Below are 19,594 nucleotides of genomic sequence, written 5' to 3'. Positions count from 1 at the left end.
ACCCCTTTTAAATATTAAATAAATATGTTTAATAAATAATAAATGTTATTTTAGAAAATATATGTATAAACCAGATACAGGTATGGGCCTGTTATCCAGAATGATCAAGATCTGGGGTGTAAATCATTAAAACATGATTTATGCAGCTTAGATAGGATCAAGTACAAGGTAATGAAAAGAAATCATCACAAAAAAAAAAAGAATTATTTGCTTATAATGGGGTCTATGGGAGATAAGTTAGAGCTTTCTGGACAATGGGGTTAATGGATCTCATACCTGTAATAATTATTGTGATGGCTGGAGTGTGTTGCATGGAGGCATTTAATTACAAATCATTATTATTATTTTTATTATTTATATACCGCCATCAATTTACGCAGCTCTTTACAGAGTAGACGGGTACAAAAGACAGAACAGTTTACATGTACATATAAACAATTCACAAAAAGGTTTGCAGTTACATTTGGATGAGGATCGGAGACACTAGGGGGAGGACCCTGCTCACAAGAGCTTACATTCTAAAAGGGAGGGCTGAGACATAACATCAGGGTAACTAGCATGGCGTTAGAGTTCATGTAGGTGAGCTCTTGTTCCCTTGTTGCTTAACTCCACCTTTTTTAGATATTGTCTAAGGGTCTAACCCCCATTTGTAATAAAAGGCTCTAAGTTTGCCCGGTAGCAATAGCTATAGCATCCAATAAGACGTTTGATTTTAAACAGGTGACCAGTGATTTCTACCTGCTGATTGGCTACTATGGATAACTGCACTTGGGCAAACTTAGTGCCTTTTATTACATAACCCCAAATGGTCAAAAGATCCCATTGTCTTTGCCTATGGGGTGGTGGGTAAAATAATGAGCCACTGATTCCTTTTTAAGTCAGACAAAGACTGTTTGTTACACCAAGAGTTCTAGTAAGGAGAGTTTGCAGAGAAGCAAGTGACATTCTGTGACAAAACAATAATGAAGAATCAATGATGTAGCCAGTCACTTAGTTAAACAAATGTCTTATCCTTTACTGCAATTCATACTAAACAATATGCAACAATGTGTCCCAATAGTAATTAATACATAAAATGACCCTATTACACAGGTGTCTGAATCAATTAGTAATTACTGTGAGTACAATCCTAATCAATGCTGTTAACATCCCATTACAAAGGCAGGCAGCGATGCTATCCGCTTTGCACATTTCAAATATTCCTATATAAATGCACTCGTAGGACTAAATCTATAGTGAATAAAAAGAAAAGTGAGTAATAAAATGAAAAATAGAAGTCTCTTTATTCATAACTAGTTGGGGAACTTAACTTTATTTACTGTAAATGACTTCATGTGATTATATTCGATAACTAATCAAAGTTGGATTCAGGAAAAATAATAACTGATCCTCTGCTTTTAAAGGCGCTACATTAGGGTGAAAGGCTTCCCAATTGTTCATTGGACACCACAGGGACCACCTGCCTGAAGTTAGGAATGGTGGTCACTACAGAAGGAAAAATGGAAATTCATACTCACCACTGGATGTCCATTGAGGTTCAACGGTAAAATATATTAGTTCACGCAATTATAATCCCCTACAAGGAGAAATTACCATTACTTAACTTACCCCTTGATCTGAATACTTTTCTTGATGGTAATAAGATACAGAAGACCAAAAAAATACAGGAGTTACAGGAACATTTACACAACTCCTATTGCATTTTGGAGGATGTTGTTTCCAGGGAGTGAATCATGCTTCAAAATGCCTTAGGGCATAAGAGCAGAAAATCCATCATTCTTTCAATTCAATGGGGGAAATTCACATCAACTTTGGTTATTTACCAAAGTTTGAATTACAACTCTACCTTGTCAAACTCAATAGCAGTAAAAATTGTTGAAGTGTGTGAGATGACATTTTGCTGCACTTCCATTTATATTTACAGACAATATATTTGTCAGATGAAAAAATACCCTGGGAAAGGTTAAAGCACTGAGACCCCTTTCTGCCCTTACCCCATGTATGGTGGAGTGGGTTCTTTAAAAAAAATAAATAAAAGATATGCCCAGGACCCCTTCTAAGCACCCTACCACTGACCCTTTCTTCATCTTGACTTTGTGGGTTATGGTAGTTGTTGATAATTTTATATCATTGCTGGGATCCCTTACCATGTACATGTCTAAAGGGGGTGGTAGGTATTTGTAAACAAGATAATTAAGACCACACTTGCCTTTTAATAGAAAAGGATAAAAAAAAATCTAGTTGGTTTACCACTCTCGCCCCGGGGACAAGTATGTCACTAACCCTAAAGTGCACTTAGGTAAATATGGTGGTAAGTTTGTGCACTTATCAGAACCCTAAGGCTACCAGCAAATAGGCAATTGTGTCCTTCCCTGTAAACAGCACAGGCAAATGGCCCATGTGTACTTGTCACTGCTTCTATTAATATTTGATGGAAAACACCCTAGTTGGAGCACACAAAGTGCATTTATGTGGTGGTCCATCTGTCACCACTCAATGTGCATCAGCCAAGGTATTTTCCATTAAGTAACATTAAGAGCAGTGGCAGAGAGAGGAATATTCTGAGCTCCTGTGCCACAAGTCTTCAGTTCATCCTAATATAACAGTAGGAATCAGGGTTAGTATTGCCCTTAACCTTGGTTACCATTTCCCACTGTCCTCCTGTGTGCAGAATAGGGTAAGTCTAGGGTAGGACTTATATGGTAAAGCGGCTTCTGACACCTTGCATAGGGTAGACATACAGGGTTTCTAGCACCCCAATTAAATAATTAATTTACCTGCTACCCCACCAATGATGGCATAAGGAAAGAACGTCAAGCACTTGTGCCCTCCAGTGCCCTAAATTAGTTTAGGAAAAAAGCAGCAATGTAGAATAGAAGCATTCTCCAACAAGGCTTCGTGGTAGCACTGTAGTAGAGTGTGATTTAGAAGACCTTAAGAACAATACTAAAGTAGCCAACTTGCCAAGATTTTACTGGCTATACAGGAAAACAGCACTTGATAACAGCAGGTCACCTTCCATCCACCCAATAGAAAGTACTGAGGATCATCTATTACTAGGTGAAAACATGCATTGGCCCTTCTTTGAGTGGTAATTCCCTATAGAGTGTGACTAATGGCATTTACCGTTCAAGGTAATATCAAGCAACACATGAGAAGCAGCATGTTGATCGCCACAGGTAGTAGCAATAATAACACTGTAAAAGGCTTTAGGTAAAACATCATGTATACAGATTCATGTTTCTATTGGTTTCTTTTACATTCATTCTTAATTTTCTGAATAATTAATAATATATCTACAGTGTACATCAAGCAGTAATCTGAGCAGAAAGCTCAAATGAGGTTAAAAAAAAGATCATGGAAAATGTAAAATGCATAATAAATATTTTTAAAATATTGACTGCAAAGGTCATCGGGGCCTGGGAAGTTGGCAGGATTTCAGAGTTTGATGGCTGTCAACAGTTCCGCTGAGGTGAAATGACTGGTAAGAGTTTGCAAATACTCCTGGGATGGTTTGAGCAAGAAAGGTTTTAATTACTTTATTGAATGGCGGGGTCTTTTGGCTAGTTGAAGTCATATCAGTCAGAATCGTATTTTGTAATTTCCTTCTTGAATACATCAAGATTAAACTACTCTGTAAGTCATTTGCTTTATAAAGCAACAATATATTGGCTTGATTATGTCTGCTATCAAATACATTGCGTAGTTTGAAGGATTCAACAGCTAAGGAACTTTCAACTTTGAAAGAATTGTCAATTTTATTGAACTTTGACATTGCATTCTAAACCAAAAAAAGTCTTATAGGGGATGTGGAGAACTATGGCATATATTTAGTGGCGCCCCCAAGCACGCCGTAGGTCCTCTGTGTTCCAAGAGACCTCTTTCAGTGGATTTAAATCAGAATACTATACTCCCTATACACAGAGAAGTCCTCACCAGTTTAGAAGCAGCAGAGATTTCTCTGGAAAGAGACCCTTGCCTTATCAGAAAAAATGGCTGCTGCTTCTAAACTGGTGGATATGTATATCTCTGTATATTCCCAATAGGTGCAGCTGCAGCTAGATTGTATAGGCCGGATAGATGGTAAAGCAGCTACAAAGCACACCATTAAAAAGTGAACATGTGTCCTTTAGGGGCACATTTACTAAGGAGTTATGAGATAAAGTCGGATTTAATTTTGAGATTTACAAATGGGTTATCACCAGAATTTTTTCGTTATTATTCCCAGAAAAATTTGAGTTTTTCGAAAATAACTCCCATAATTTGTGATTTATTAATATTTAGTTAACTTTTTTTGTCAAAAATTTTTTTTGGCAGGTTTGATCTGTCGAGTACCGTTGAGTCCTAAGGAGGCCTAGAATGGTAGAAGAATAGAATAGTTAGTGACAGCCTGTCCTTGACACATTTTCAAGGACAAGTTAATCACCTCATTGTTTTCAGTTTCACCCAGCTTCAAGGGGAACTTAATCCCTCATTGTTTTCTATTTCACCCATTTTCAATGGGAAATTAATCTCATCATTGTTTTCAGTTTTACCCAGTTTCAAGTAAAACTTAAACACATTATTGTTTTCCAAGAGTGCCAATGCTCCTAAAATGGCTGCTGGAGAAATTCCTGTTTGGGAAAAATAAAGAGGATTCATGGAAAAGAACGTCCATTCAAATTTTTCATGTTTTACTTTCAACTTGAGAAATCGAGATTTTCTAATGTAAACTCGAAATTTTCTTATGAATGATTCCAGCATTATTGTGACATTTTATAAATACAGCAATGATCGAGTTTAATTCAAATTTATACCATGTAGAGTTTATACGACTTTCAAGGCCAGGAAAAAAAAACAAATTTTAGTAAATGTGCCACCATATTTTGATATGATTTGTTTTGGATCTAATAAACTAATATTACATCTTCCAACATTTTAAAAACATGAAGAAACCCAATGAGAGCCGTTTAAAGACATACTAACAGTAAAACAGTAGACACTGTGAATCTGTCATAATAAATTGGATACATAAGAATGATTGGGCACAGTTATATACTCCCAAGACAATGTGAGGCAGATTTACTAAAACCTGAATTTTCAAATTTCAATTATGTATTAAAAAAAACAGAATTATCTTAAACCCAGTTTTTTTTCTTGATCTTCAGCATATTAAAAAAAAAAAAAAACTAGAACAGGAAAAATTTGATCTTATTAAAAAGAATGATAGCACAGGTATGGAATCCCTTTTCCGGAAACCCGTTATCCAGAAAGCTCCAAATTACGGAAAGCCGGTCTCCCATAGACTCCATTTTAATCAAATAATTCAGAATTTTAAAACTGATTTCCTTTTTCTCTGTAATAATAAAACAGTACCTGTACTTGATCCCAACTAAGATATAATTACCCCTTATTGGGGGCAGAACAGCCCTATTGGGTTTATTTCATGGTTAAATGATTCCCTTTTCTCTGTAATAATAAAACAGTACCTGTACTTGATCCCAACTAAGATTTAATTACCCCTTATTGGGGGCAGAATAGCCCTATTGGGTTTATTTAATGGTTAAATGATTCCCTTTTCTCTGTAATAATAAAACAGTACCTGTACTTGATCCCAACTAAGATTTAATTACCCCTTATTGGGGGCAGAATAGCCCTATTGGGTTTATTTAATGGTTAAATGATTCCCTTTTCTCTGTAATAATAAAACAGTACCTGTACTTGATCCCAACTAAGATTTAATTACCCCTTATTGGGGGCAGAATAGCCCTATTGGGTTTATTTAATGGTTAAATGATTCCCTTTTCTCTGTAATAATAAAACGGTACCTGTACTTGATCCCAACTAAGATATAATTACCCCTTATTGGGGCAGAACAGCCCTATTGGGTTTATTTAATGGTTAAATGATTCCCTTTTCTCTGTAATAATAAAACAGTACCTGTACTTGATCCCAACTAAGATATAATTATTCCTTATTGGGGCAGAACAGCCCTATTGGGTTTATTTAATGGTTAAATGATTCCCTTTTCTCTGTAATAATAAAACGGTACCTGTACTTGATCCCAACTAAGATATAATTACCCCTTATTGGGGCAGAACAGCCCTATTGGGTTTATTTAATGGTTAAATGATTCCCTTTTCTCTGTAATAATAAAACAGTACCTGTACTTGATCCCAACTAAGATATAATTATTCCTTATTGGGTGCAAAACAATCCTATTAGATTTAATTAATGGTCTATAGATTTTTAAGTAGACTTAAGGTATGGAGATCCAAATTACAGAAAGACCCATTATCCGGAATACCCTTGGTCCCAAGCATTCTGGATAACGGGTCCTATGTGGCACGTCGAAAAAAAAAAGTCACCCACGGCTATTCTTTTGACGCGGCTATTATTTTGTCGCCCGCGACTATTATTTTTCTGCTGCAAATTTTTTCATCCGTTTTGCAAAACAATCCGCCAATGGTGGAACGTGGAAATTCGCCGCGAATCCATGCCTGGTGAAACATTTCACCCATCACTACTAAAAATTCATTTTAAAATAGGTTGAATATTCAAAATACACCTCTCATTGAATGAAAATCACCCGGTTTTAGGTATCAATTTTTTCAAAATCATGTTTATGGTTGATACATCTTGAAAATTCAAGATCTGCAAAATTTATATTCAAAAATAATCACAATCGGTTGTTTTTTTATCTTAGAAAAACGTGATTACACTCACTTACTGATTCCACTTTACTGCACTCCTATGTTCTGTATCCTTCTTAATATTTCAGCTACGGGAACCAAAAAGACATTTCAATATCTGTCTTTCTTTAACAAGACACTTTCAGTTGGTCTTTACCTAATTATTGTCTTTGGCTTCAGTATGCCTGGAAAAAGGTCAGTTGTTTTATTTGTACTGAGATGGTAAGACTAATAACATAGTCAGACTAGAGATAACACATTCTTGTTTAAATAGAGGCTTATATCTGATTAAACGATATACCTTCGTTTTGATAAAATGAATATTGAATCCCTTTCTTGTTTAATATACAAAGCGTATGCATGAGCTGTTGGAGAATTAACTTCCTTCAGTCTTTAAACAGATGCTCCAGCCTTCTTGGAATACTGAAACGGGACTCTTTTGGCACAATGGTGTTCATTATTCTGTGTAGCGCTAATGGTTTTCTATTGTGATTTCTTGACATATTTATTTTATATTTATGTATAATTTTTAACTAGATCTTAAAACACTTATATTTCTGTGACTTGCCACATATAAATCTTCAGTTGTATCCTTTTTATGAAAACAATCAGTCTTCCTTGAAGTTGTTTGTCTCTGGGTGAATTAATTCTGACAGCAAGGAAGCTCAAAACAGTATTTCATAAATGTGGGGTCTCCATGGTATAGTGCCAAAAAAGCAACATGCTCCAAAGATTCCCTTTGGCCCAAGAAGGCTTCTTTTTAGTCAGGTTTGCAGCTTCATAGAACTACGCTCGAGAAAGGTTTAGAAATGTAATTAAAAGCAAGCTTTAACAAATAACAATGAAGCTACATTGCGAAACCTTTATATTCTATATATTAATCTCGCTTCATTGTTATTCTTGTATGTTCTTTATCTTGATAATGTATCAGATCTCTGACTTACATAACATGGAAAGTTTACAGTTGAAGTCATTTCTGGTTTGAGTTACTGGATAGAATTATACCCGTACAGCTGCGTCTGCTAAATAACAATTTGAGTATTCAACAATGACATCACGCTATCGTGAATCGAAAATCAGGAAAGAAAGCTTGAGTGATGAAAAATATACCGGAGCCAAGTCCCCTTGTATAATTTAACATTATCCAAATTCTAAATGAAATCATTCATTTTTTCCATTTATCTGAAGGTATTTTATATTTCAGTATGGGTAACATAATATACCCTTAAAGACCAATGTTCTCAGTTGCTGTCCAGCGATTGACCTGAGGCCCTCCAGCTGTTTCTTCAGCTTTTGCTGACCCAAAACTGCTAATATCCCTCAAACCCCTTAAGCTTTCAGATTGTGTTAGTAATTTCAATTTAGTTACAAGTGGAAGGCCAAAGGATGGACACTCATGCTACAGACTTATGGTGTCTTCTGTTCATACATTTATTCGGTGCAGCATCTCACACACTTCTAACTTAAAGGGGACCTGTCACCCTAAGAAATAATTCAAAATGATTTTCTATTGTGTTTGTTAAGCAAAATAAACTTCACTTAAGTAATATAAATCTTGTTTCCTTCAGTCCTGGAATTACACAACCACATCAAATAGGCAGCTGCCATTTTGTGGGCACTGTTATGAAGGCAAGCTTTATATCACCCCAAAATCTTGTGTATGTGCCAGAATGGGGGACCAGATGCCCAGGCCCATGCACTGGCTACACAATTAGATGGTGAGAAGGTAGGGGGAATGTGAGTGCTGAATTGAAAGTTAAAGTACTTGTCTGCCCCATCTCTATGCCTAAGGCATAGAGGCGGGGCAGGCAATATATGATTGACAGCTGGGATTTTTAAATGCCTTTATAATGGGTTTGAATGTGTTAATATAAAAATGAATTTTGGTTTCTTGTTTCATTTGAAAAGGACTTTTATTATACAGCTTTTTATGTCTGGGTGACAGGTCCTCTTTAACTCTGGCTTTACCATTGTGGGTGGATGCTCATTGAATTATTAAAAAAAGAGTAACTATAGTTCTTCCTTCTGGTAGAACTGCATTTATTTCTTTTTATTTGGTTAATTATTGCAGGCATTAGTTTTAAACACCAATATCTTTTGGCATCAGGAGGGGTGTTGTTGTTCTAGTCTATTGGTTTACTTCAGATACAATAGAGCAGTGATCCCCAACCAGTGGCTCGTGAGAAACCTGTTGCTCGCCAACCCCTTGGATGTTGCTCTCGGTGGATTCAAAGCAGGTGTTCATTTTTGAATTCCTGGTAAGGAGGCAAGTTTTGGTTGCCTAAAAACCAAGTATAATGCAAAACAAAGCCTTCTATAGGCTGCCAGTAGACATAGGGGCTATTAAGTAGCCAATTATAGCTCTTATTGGTACACCCAGGAACCTTTTTCGTGCTTGTGTTGCTCCCCAATAGTGATGAGCCAATCTGTCCCATTTCGCTTCGCTGAAAAATTTGCGAATCTTTCAAAAGGTTTGCGAAATGGTGAAAAATTCGCAGAGTGGTGAAAATGTCACGAGTAAAAAAAATTTGACGCCCGCGACTATTCTTTTGACGCCATAACTATTCTTTTGACGCACAACTATTTATTTTGATGTGCAACTATTTACTTTGACGCCGCGACTATTCTTTTGAAGAGCAACAATTTATTTTGACAAGCGACTATTCTTTTGATGCCGCAACTATTTTTTTGACACCTGACTATTTATTTTGACGCCGCAACTATTTTTTTGACGCATGACTATTTATTTTGACGCCACAACTATTTATTTTGACGCCGCAACTATTCTTTTGACGCGCGACTATTTATTTTGACGCCGCGACTATTTTTTTACTCCGTGACTATTCTTTTGAAGCGTGACTATTTATTTTGACACACAACTATTCTTTTGACACCTGCAACAATTTTTGGATGCGTGGCAAATTTTTCCATCCATTTCACAAAACAATCCGCCAATGGCGAAACGCAGAAATTCGCCGCAAATCCATGCCTGGCAAAACATTTCGCCCATCACTACTCCCCAACACTTTTTCCATTTAAATGTGGTCATGAGTATAAGAGGTTGGGGGTCCCTGCACTAGAGCAGGGGTCAAAAAACTTTTTTTTACTCATGAGCCACATTCAAATGTAAAAAGAGTTGGAGAGCAACACAAGCATACAAAATGTTCCTGGGGTGCCAAATATGGGGCGTAATTGGTTATTTGGCAGTCAATGTGGACTAATGTCCTACAGAAGGCTTGCCATCAAAAAGCTTGTGAGTTTTTATAGAAGTCAATGATTTTGTCCTAGGCAAAATGAAGCCATATTTTCAACCTTTTTTTGAGTTTGTAAAGTTGAAAAAATTGAGGTGTTCAAGCTTTTTATTCGAAATAAGTTTTACTCATTAGTAAATAAGCGAGCATTCAATATGCAAGTTTATTCGATTTAGATAAACAAATTCAAATTCCAAAGCCCATGAGAGTTTGGTATGCTAGCATTTTGTAGCTCCCTGATTGGGGGACAAAATATTTAAAATTGTGCCTTCCTAGATATGAATGTAAACTGAATAAAAGCACCCTGTGGGATTTTTTGGTGAAACCAGATTTAGCTCCTCTTGACTTTGAAGATTTTCTTCATTTGACAATATGTACCAGTGTTCACTATGGGACAAAAAATAGGATATAAGTTTGAAAATGTCTATTGTTGTTTTATGTTTTGAATCCATCTTTTCTTCTTTTATTATAAAAAGGGAATAGAGTTTATTTTGGTTTAGCCCTTTATCTCTTCCTACCTTCCTCTGTAAGCTGTGTACAATAATACATACAAAAAGACATTAAATGCTTTGATTTATAAACCCCCACCCTCCAGTTGCTATGGGTGTCTTTGGCTTAACGATACATGGAGATTTTTATTTATTTGGTTTTAAAACAGGATGTTTTAAATGCAGGGAGAATCTATTTTATATCTTCTCCTCTTCTAAATCATTTCTTCCTCTCACAATAATGTTGAAGAATCAAGGAACCAAGATTCATGGGAAGACTGGTATCACTAATATTTATTCGTTACAATGGAAAAAAATAGACTCCATTAACTTGCATTACGTTAATTGTAACACAATCTTCGCTAAATTTCTGGGGCTTAGCGATTTGTCACTTTGTCAAGGTGTTAGAGCTCACTACTTCTCCTGAGATCTAACACACCATAGATCACACAAAAAATGACACATTGATATGCATATATATATATATATGTGTGTATGTATGTATATCTTTATTTATAAAGCGCTACTTATATACGCAGCGCTGTACAGTAGAATACATTAATACAAACAGGGGGTTATTAAGATAATAATAGAAAAATACAAAGTATAACAATAAATACAAATAAATACAAGGTACAGTTGCAATAAGTTAAGAGTCAAAGACACAAGAGGATGGAGGTCCCTGCCCCGTAGAGCTTACAATCTATATATATATATATATATTTATATATTTATTTGTGTTATTCCATTAAAACACTGTAGTGACGGTCCAAGTGCTAGCAAAATTGATAATATTCTAACTGTTCGGAATCCATCATGATTACATTTTCTCAAATAACCCATTATTGTAAAATAACAATCTTCTCCACTGTCCAACAAAATACGAACACAAGAAATAAAACAATAGGCAGAATATATTTCTAAACCAATCCCTGTTTTTAAACTCCTATTGAAAGCAGGTGTGGATTTCTATTTCACGATAAAACGTTATTTTACAGGACTTTTATAGGGCAGAAAATATTGATTAATGTATTAGCACAACATTGCACATTATCTCATATATAGTAATTGCTATAGTATTGAATGGTGGTCTTTTTCCAAAAGCAAAATCAGCTTCTATTCATCATGCAAAATATTTTCAATGTAAGAGAATTGAACTATTTCCTTTTGCCAGCAGAGTTTATTATGTATGCTTGTGTGCACATACAAAAGCATTGCTTTCCAATCCTGACTCAGGATGTGATGCCCCTGAGATACCGCTTTCTTTCTAAATTTTGACCCAGTGCCTAAATTAGCAGGAGGGACTAATTAAAAGACTCAGTGCTCATTGTACACACTGGACATACAACTCAAGTCAAGAAAATTGCTGGAAATTGCATCTGCAAGAAAATAAATGGAAGATAAAGCAGATATAATGGTGATATTAGGGTTGCTGTTTCAGTGCTGCTAAGGTCAGGAAATATAACGAAAACAGGCAAAAATAAAATAACGTTTTTGTCGTTCAATTCACATTTTGGGTGAACATAACATATACTTTGCATTCTCCAATTATCTGCTGATATAAAAGTTACAGACTGAAACAGAAATACAAAAACAACAGGCAGAAATATGGGCATCGATAGATAGATGATAGATAGATAGATAGATGATAGATAGATAGATAGATAGATAGATAGATGATAGATAGATAGATAGATAGATAGATAGATAGATAGATAGATGATAGATAGATAGATAGATAGATAGATAGATAGATAGATAAATAGATGATAGATAGATAGATGATAGATAGATAGATAGATAGATAGATAGATAGATAGATGATAGATAGATAGATAGATAGATAGATGATAGATAGATGATAGATAGATAGATAGATAGATAGATGATAGATGATAGATAGATAATAGATAGATAGATAGATAGATAGATAGATAGATGATAGATAGATAGATAGATAGATAAATGATAGATAGATAGATAGATAGATGATAGATAGATAGATAGATAGATAGATAGATAGATAGATAGATGATAGATAGATAGATAGATTGATAGATAGATAGACAGACAGATAGATAATTAGACGGATAGATTTTGGATTCTGTAGTAGGAACCCTGAGCTGGAGTGGGACCTGATTCAGGAGTTCTCTGTAGAGGTAGGATCAGTTAGAGAGGATAGCTGAAGCGGAGCATGCACTAGATGCAGTAATGAGCGAATTTTTTCGTCAGGCATGGATTTACAGTGAATTTACGCATTTTACCATTGGCGTATTGTTTCGCAAAACTTCCGTGAAATTTTGCAGCGGAAAATTTTGTTGCACGTCAAAAAAATCCATTGCTCGCCAAAAAAGGGAGCGGTTGTGTAAAAAAAAAGTGTGGTTGTGTAGAAAAAGGCATGGTCTCATCAAATTGGGTGCGGTCGTGTCAAAAGGGGCATGGTCTCATCAAATTGGGCGCGGTCATGTCAAAAGGGGCACGGTCACCCCAAAAGGGGTGCGGGCAACAACAAAAAAACACGTGCAACAGAAAAAGACGTGGGCGACCAAAAAAAAGTGTGACAAATGCGTTTCGCAAATTTTTCACCATTTCGTGAATTTTCTTTCCGTTTCCCGAATTTTATGGCGAAACGGGACAGATTCGTTCATCACTAACTAGATCTACAAGTCAGGTAGGTCAGTCAGTACTGGCAGCCCAAACCCCATCTAGGAGTTAGTTATCTTGGCTTAGCGCTGTGGCTGTATTGCATTGAGAATTACAGTGATAGGGCCAGGGCTTGTAGTAGGAGGTTTTTGGCCAGAGAGGTGCCACAGGTCCTGTCTAGCAGAAGGGCAGGGGGGTGTCTGGGGTACAACGGGCTGCCTGTAGACAGGTGGGGAAGATGATTCCCATTGGGTGGCATGCTGCATGACTAGCCTAAGGAAGAGACTGTGATAGCTATATTGGTGGGGAAGCCTGGATGTCTGTATACAGTATATGCATAACTATGATTTCTGCCTGAATCTACTGGAGAACATGAATAAACCTTTTGTTGTGTACAGATTCCTGTGTGAATGTGAATGTTACCTGTCAAAACTTGCTACAAGGGGACTTTCTATCTGCAGTCCATTCCTCACTGCCCATTATAGGGAGTTTCCAACAGGGAACACACAACCTTCAAGTCTGGAGTCAGGCGTGCTACCGTTGAGCCACAAGGGCTGCATTATGGCCCCAGTGACTGTGAATAGCTGCAACACTTGTGTCTGGGTATAGTGAACAGAATTCAGGAGAACAGAATGAAAGTAATGAGACTGTTAGAAGGCCTAAGAGAAAAATAGGATAAAAGAGGATAAATGCAGTCAAGGAGAAATGCAGCCCTTTATGGCTTTAAAAGAGTAGGAAAGGTTTAATCTCTGGGGAGGGGGTGCCAAATGATAGGCACCCCCCCAGCGATTGTGATTATTTACCTGATACCCTGAGCCGGTGCAGTTTTCTGCTAACAGGAGCACCAACCTGGGGTATCAGGTAAGTGATTACAATCACTTGTGTAACATTTGTGTAACCACCTTCTTCTTTAAAAAAAATTCTGGTAAGAGGTGCAAAGCACTCAATCCCTGAGCAGTACTGTTCTGTGCATAAGGGGTGTGCTCTTGCACTCCTTGGTGCTTATATACTATTGTCTGGGGGGGGGGTTGTAAATACCTTAAAAGTTGCTATTCTAGACACTTAAGGATATTTATATCTAAACACCCATTCTTAAATGGAATTAAAAGTGTGTTTAGTCTTACTCCAACAAGAACACTTTATGATTCCCACTTCTGGTCACCTATGGACTATGCTACAACTTCAAGAGCTCCAAACTTTGCTTTCCCAGCTACTTTCCCTTCCTTTAATCTCTCCATGGTACGTCTATCTTCCTTACTATGGAACTGTTCCTCAGGATGGAAATAATGGGTATTCATGAAACCTCTTGAAAAATCCTTATGAGATGCCCTAATACCCTGAGATAGATCCTCTCTCTAGGAATACATTGCATATAATGTCATGATATTTTATAGCTAGAGTTCATACACTAAGTTGCTCCCCAACCCCTTGGATGTTGCTCTCAGTGCCCCCAAACCAGGGAGTTATTTTTCAATTCCTGACTTGGGGGCAAGTTTTGGTTGAATAAAAACAAGATTTCCTACCAAATAAAGCCCCCTGTAAGCTGATAGGGTGCATAGAGGCTGCCTAATAGCCAATCACAGCCCTTATTTGGCACCTCTATGAACTTTTATGGTGCTTGTGTTGCTCTCCAAGTCTTTTTACATTTGACTGTAGCTCACGAGTAAGAAAGGTTGGGGACCCCTGCACTAAGGGGCACATTTACTAATCCTCGAATTCGAATCCCGAATGGGAAAAAATCGGATTAGAAACAAAAATTTAGCAACTTTTTCATCGCCGTCGCAATTTTTTCGTATTTTGTTCGACTTTTTCGTCGCCGTTACGACGTTATCGTATCTTGCGTGATTTTTTTCGTCACCGTCGCAATTTTTTCGTATTGAGCAATTGGAAACGCCGGAAAAACCAATCCGTTTTTTTCACGACGGCAACGAAAAAGTTGCGGAAAATATACAATAAAGTCGTAACGGCGACGAAAAAGTTGTGCAAAATACGAAAAAATCGTGACGCCAACGAAAAAGTCACAAAAATACCGATCATTACGAAAAAAAAACGCATTCACGCGCTTTCGGACATTTGTGAATTAGTAAATGTGCCCCTAAAGGACTTATGAATCAATGTTTGAATTTGATTTTTTACTGCAATTCAATTTTTGTGTGTGCTAAAACTCACAAATTCCAATTAAAGTTTCCAAAACTTGAATGTTTGGTATTTATTCATCACAAAAATTTTGAATGTAAAATTTGGTCTTTTAAAAGTTATGGGAGTCATTTAAGAAATTCATGTAGAAGTCAATGGGAGTCGTCGGAGCAAAACTGAGGCAATTTTTTCAACAAATTTTTTTGATAGTTTGTTGACCCAAAAATAATTCAGTAGAATTAAAAAAAACTAAAATTCTGTGGTTTTATTTTATCAAGTTTTTTAGATTCCAATTTTTTATAAGCAGCAAACATCAGGGGCAGGTTTATTAAAATGTGTGTGCAATTTTCATATTGTATCCGACAACTAAGCACACTTTTTAAAAAAAAGCATGAATTTCTATTCATTTATTAAAAACCATGCCAAAAAATGGATGCGGAAAAAATGCAGAAATCTCGGATTTTTCGTGTTTTTAAGAATTTTTGTGCGAAAACCATGAAAACCTTTTTCATAATACATGGCAATAAATTGCAAAAAAATTGACTTTTAGTGCAAAAACAAAACTAAATAAAATGTTAGTAAATGCCACCATTAGAATATGGCAAATATTTGGATTTATTCAAATAAAAAAAAATTAAAGATTCATTAAAGTGCGAATTACAAGTATGATTTGCGACAATTCGCATTAAATACGAAAATTTCTGACGTGCGCTAATTTTGTGAAAAGTCGTGTCATGATTGTACAAATATATTGTGGTACGATCTAAAAGTTAAAAAATTTTCTTATCAGAACAATCGTAAACAGCGCAAAAAACTTTCTGACTTTGATCCTTCTGTGCATGATTTTGGAAGCCTCCAATAGCGCTCAATGGCACTCTGCAGCTCCAACCTGGCCCAAGGAAAGCCTCCCATAGGGCTCAATGGCACTCTGCAGCTCCAACCCGGCCCAAGGAAAGTCTCTCATAGGGCTCAATGGCACTCTGCAGCTCCAACCTGGCCCAAGGGAAGCCTCCCATAGGGCTCAATGGCACTCTGCAGCTCCAACCTGGCCCAAGGAAAGTCTCCCATAGGGCTCAATGGCACTCTGCAGCTCCAACCCGGCCCAAGGAAAGTCTCCCATAGGGCTCAATGGCACTCTGCACCTCCAACCTGGCCCAAGGAAAGTCTCCCATAGGGCTCAATGGCACTCTGCAGCTCCAACCCGGCCCAAGGAAAGCCTCCCATAGGGCTCAATGGCACTCTGCAGCTCCAACCCGGCCCAAGGAAAGTCTCCCATAGGGCTCAATGGCACTCTGCAGCTCCAACCCGGCCCAAGGAAAGTCTCCCATAGGGCTCAATGGCACTCTGCAGCTCCAACCTGGCCCAAGGAAAGTCTCCCATAGGGCTCAATGGCACTCTGCAGCTCCAACCCAGCCCAAGGAAAGTCTCCCATAGGGCTCAATGGCACTCTGCAGCTCCAACCCGGCCCAAGGAAAGTCTCCCATAGGGCTCAATGGCACTCTGCAGCTCCAACCCGGCCCAAGGAAAGTCTCCCATAGGGCTCAATGGCACTCTGCAGCTCCAACCCGGCCCAAGGAAAGTCTCCCATAGGGCTCAATGGCACTCTGCAGCTCCAACCCGGCCCAAGGAAAGTCTCCCATAGGGCTCAATGGCACTCTGCAGCTCCAACCCGGCCCAAGGAAAGTCTCCCATAGGGCTCAATGGCACTCTGCAGCTCCAACCTGGCCCAAGGAAAGTCTCCCATAGGGCTCAATGGCACTATGCAGCTCCAACCTGGCCCAAGGAAAACCTCCAATAGGGCTCAATGGCACTCTGCAGCTCCAACCCGGCCCAAGGAAAGCCTCCCATAGGGCTCAATGGCACTCTGCAGCTCCAACCTGGCCCAAGGAAAGCCTCCAATAGGGCTCAATGGCACTCTGCAGCTCCAACCTGTCCCAAGGAAAGTCTCCCATAGGGCTCAATGGCACTCTGCACCTCCAACCTGGCCCAAGGAAAGTCTCCCATAGGGCTCAATGGCACTCTGCACCTCCAACCTGGCCCAAGGAAAGTCTCCCATAGGGCTCAATGGCACTCTGCAGCTCCAACCTGGCCCAAGGAAAGTCTCCCATAGGGCTCAATGGCACTCTGCAGCTCCAACCCGGCCCAAGGAAAGCCTCCCATAGGGCTCAATGGCACTCTGCAGCTCCAACCTGGCCCAAGGAAAGCCTCCCATAGGGCTCAATGGCACTCTGCAGCTCCAACCCGGCCCAAGGAAAGTCTCCCATAGGGCTCAATGGCACTCTGCACCTCCAACCCGGCCCAAGGAAAGTCTCCCATAGGGCTCAATGGCACTCTGCACCTCCAACCTGGCCCAAGGAAAGTCTCCCATAGGGCTCAATGGCACTCTGCAGCTCCAACCCGGCCCAAGGAAAGCCTCCCATAGGGCTCAATGGCACTCTGCAGCTCCAACCTGGCCCAAGGAAAGCCTCCCATAGGGCTCAATGGCACTCTGCAGCTCCAACCCGGCCCAAGGAAAGTCTCCCATAGGGCTCAATGGCACTCTGCAGCTCCAACCCGGCCCAAGGAAAGTCTCCCATAGGGCTCAATGGCACTCTGCAGCTCCAACCCGGCCCAAGGAAAGTCTCTCATAGGGCTCAATGGCACTCTGCAGCTCCAACCTGGCCCAAGGGAAGCCTCCCATAGGGCTCAATGGCACTCTGCAGCTCCAACCTGGCCCAAGGAAAGTCTCCCATAGGGCTCAATGGCACTCTGCAGCTCCAACCCGGCCCAAGGAAAGTCTCCCATAGGGCTCAATGGCACTCTGCAGCTCCAACCTGGCCCAAGGAAAGTCTCCCATAGGGCTCAATGGCACTCTGCAGCTCCAACCCGGCCCAAGGAAAGCCTCCCATAGGGCTCAATGGCACTCTGCAGCTCCAACCCGGCCCAAGGAAAGTCTCCCATAGGGCTCAATGGCACTCTGCAGCTCCAACCCGGCCCAAGGAAAGTCTCCCATAGGGCTCAATGGCACTCTGCAGCTCCAACCTGGCCCAAGGAAAGTCTCCCATAGGGCTCAATGGCACTCTGCAGCTCCAACCCGGCCCAAGGAAAGTCTCCCATAGGGCTCAATGGCACTCTGCAGCTCCAACCCGGCCCAAGGAAAGTCTCCCATAGGGCTCAATGGCACTCTGCAGCTCCAACCCGGCCCAAGGAAAGTCTCCCATAGGGCTCAATGGCACTCTGCAGCTCCAACCCGGCCCAAGGAAAGTCTCCCATAGGGCTCAATGGCACTCTGCAGCTCCAACCCGGCCCAAGGAAAGTCTCCCATAGGGCTCAATGGCACTCTGCAGCTCCAACCCGGCCCAAGGAAAGTCTCCCATAGGGCTCAATGGCACTCTGCAGCTCCAACCTGGCCCAAGGAAAGTCTCCCATAGGGCTCAATGGCACTCTGCAGCTCCAACCTGGCCCAAGGAAAACCTCCAATAGGGCTCAATGGCACTCTGCAGCTCCAACCCGGCCCAAGGAAAGCCTCCCATAGGGCTCAATGGCACTCTGCAGCTCCAACCTGGCCCAAGGAAAGCCTCCAATAGGGCTCAATGGCACTCTGCAGCTCCAACCTGTCCCAAGGAAAGTCTCCCATAGGGCTCAATGGCACTCTGCACCTCCAACCTGGCCCAAGGAAAGTCTCCCATAGGGCTCAATGGCACTCTGCACCTCCAACCTGGCCCAAGGAAAGTCTCCCATAGGGCTCAATGGCACTCTGCACCTCCAACCTGGCCCAAGGAAAGTCTCCCATAAGGCTCAATGGCACTCTGCAGCTCCAACCTGGCCCAAGGAAAGTCTCCCATAGGGCTCAATGGCACTCTGCAGCTCCAACCCGGCCCAAGGAAAGCCTCCCATAGGGCTCAATGGCACTCTGCAGCTCCAACCTGGCCCAAGGAAAGCCTCCCATAGGGCTCAATGGCACTCTGCAGCTCCAACCCGGCCCAAGGAAAGTCTCCCATAGGGCTCAATGGCACTCTGCAGCTCCAACCCGGCCCAAGGAAAGTCTCCCATAGGGCTCAATGGCACTCTGCACCTCCAACCTGGCCCAAGGAAAGTCTCCCATAGGGCTCAATGGCACTCTGCAGCTCCAACCCGGCCCAAGGAAAGCCTCCCATAGGGCTCAATGGCACTCTGCAGCTCCAACCTGGCCCAAGTAAAGCCTCCCATAGGGCTCAATGGCACTCTGCAGCTCCAACCCGGCCCAAGGAAAGTCTCCCATAGGGCTCAATGGCACTCTGCAGCTCCAACCCGGCCCAATGAAAGTCTCCCATAGGGCTCAATGGCACTCTGCAGCTCCAACCTGTCCCAAGGAAAGTCTCCCATAGGGCTCAATGGCACTCTGCAGCTCCAACCTGGCCCAAGGAAAGTCTCCCATAGGGCTCAA

Source organism: Xenopus tropicalis, chromosome 7 (genome assembly GCF_000004195.4).
Source record: "Xenopus tropicalis strain Nigerian chromosome 7, UCB_Xtro_10.0, whole genome shotgun sequence".
Classification (NCBI taxonomy): domain Eukaryota; kingdom Metazoa; phylum Chordata; class Amphibia; order Anura; family Pipidae; genus Xenopus; species Xenopus tropicalis.
The sequence above is the reverse complement of the archived record's forward strand: the minus strand, read 5'-3'. Positions refer to the sequence as shown.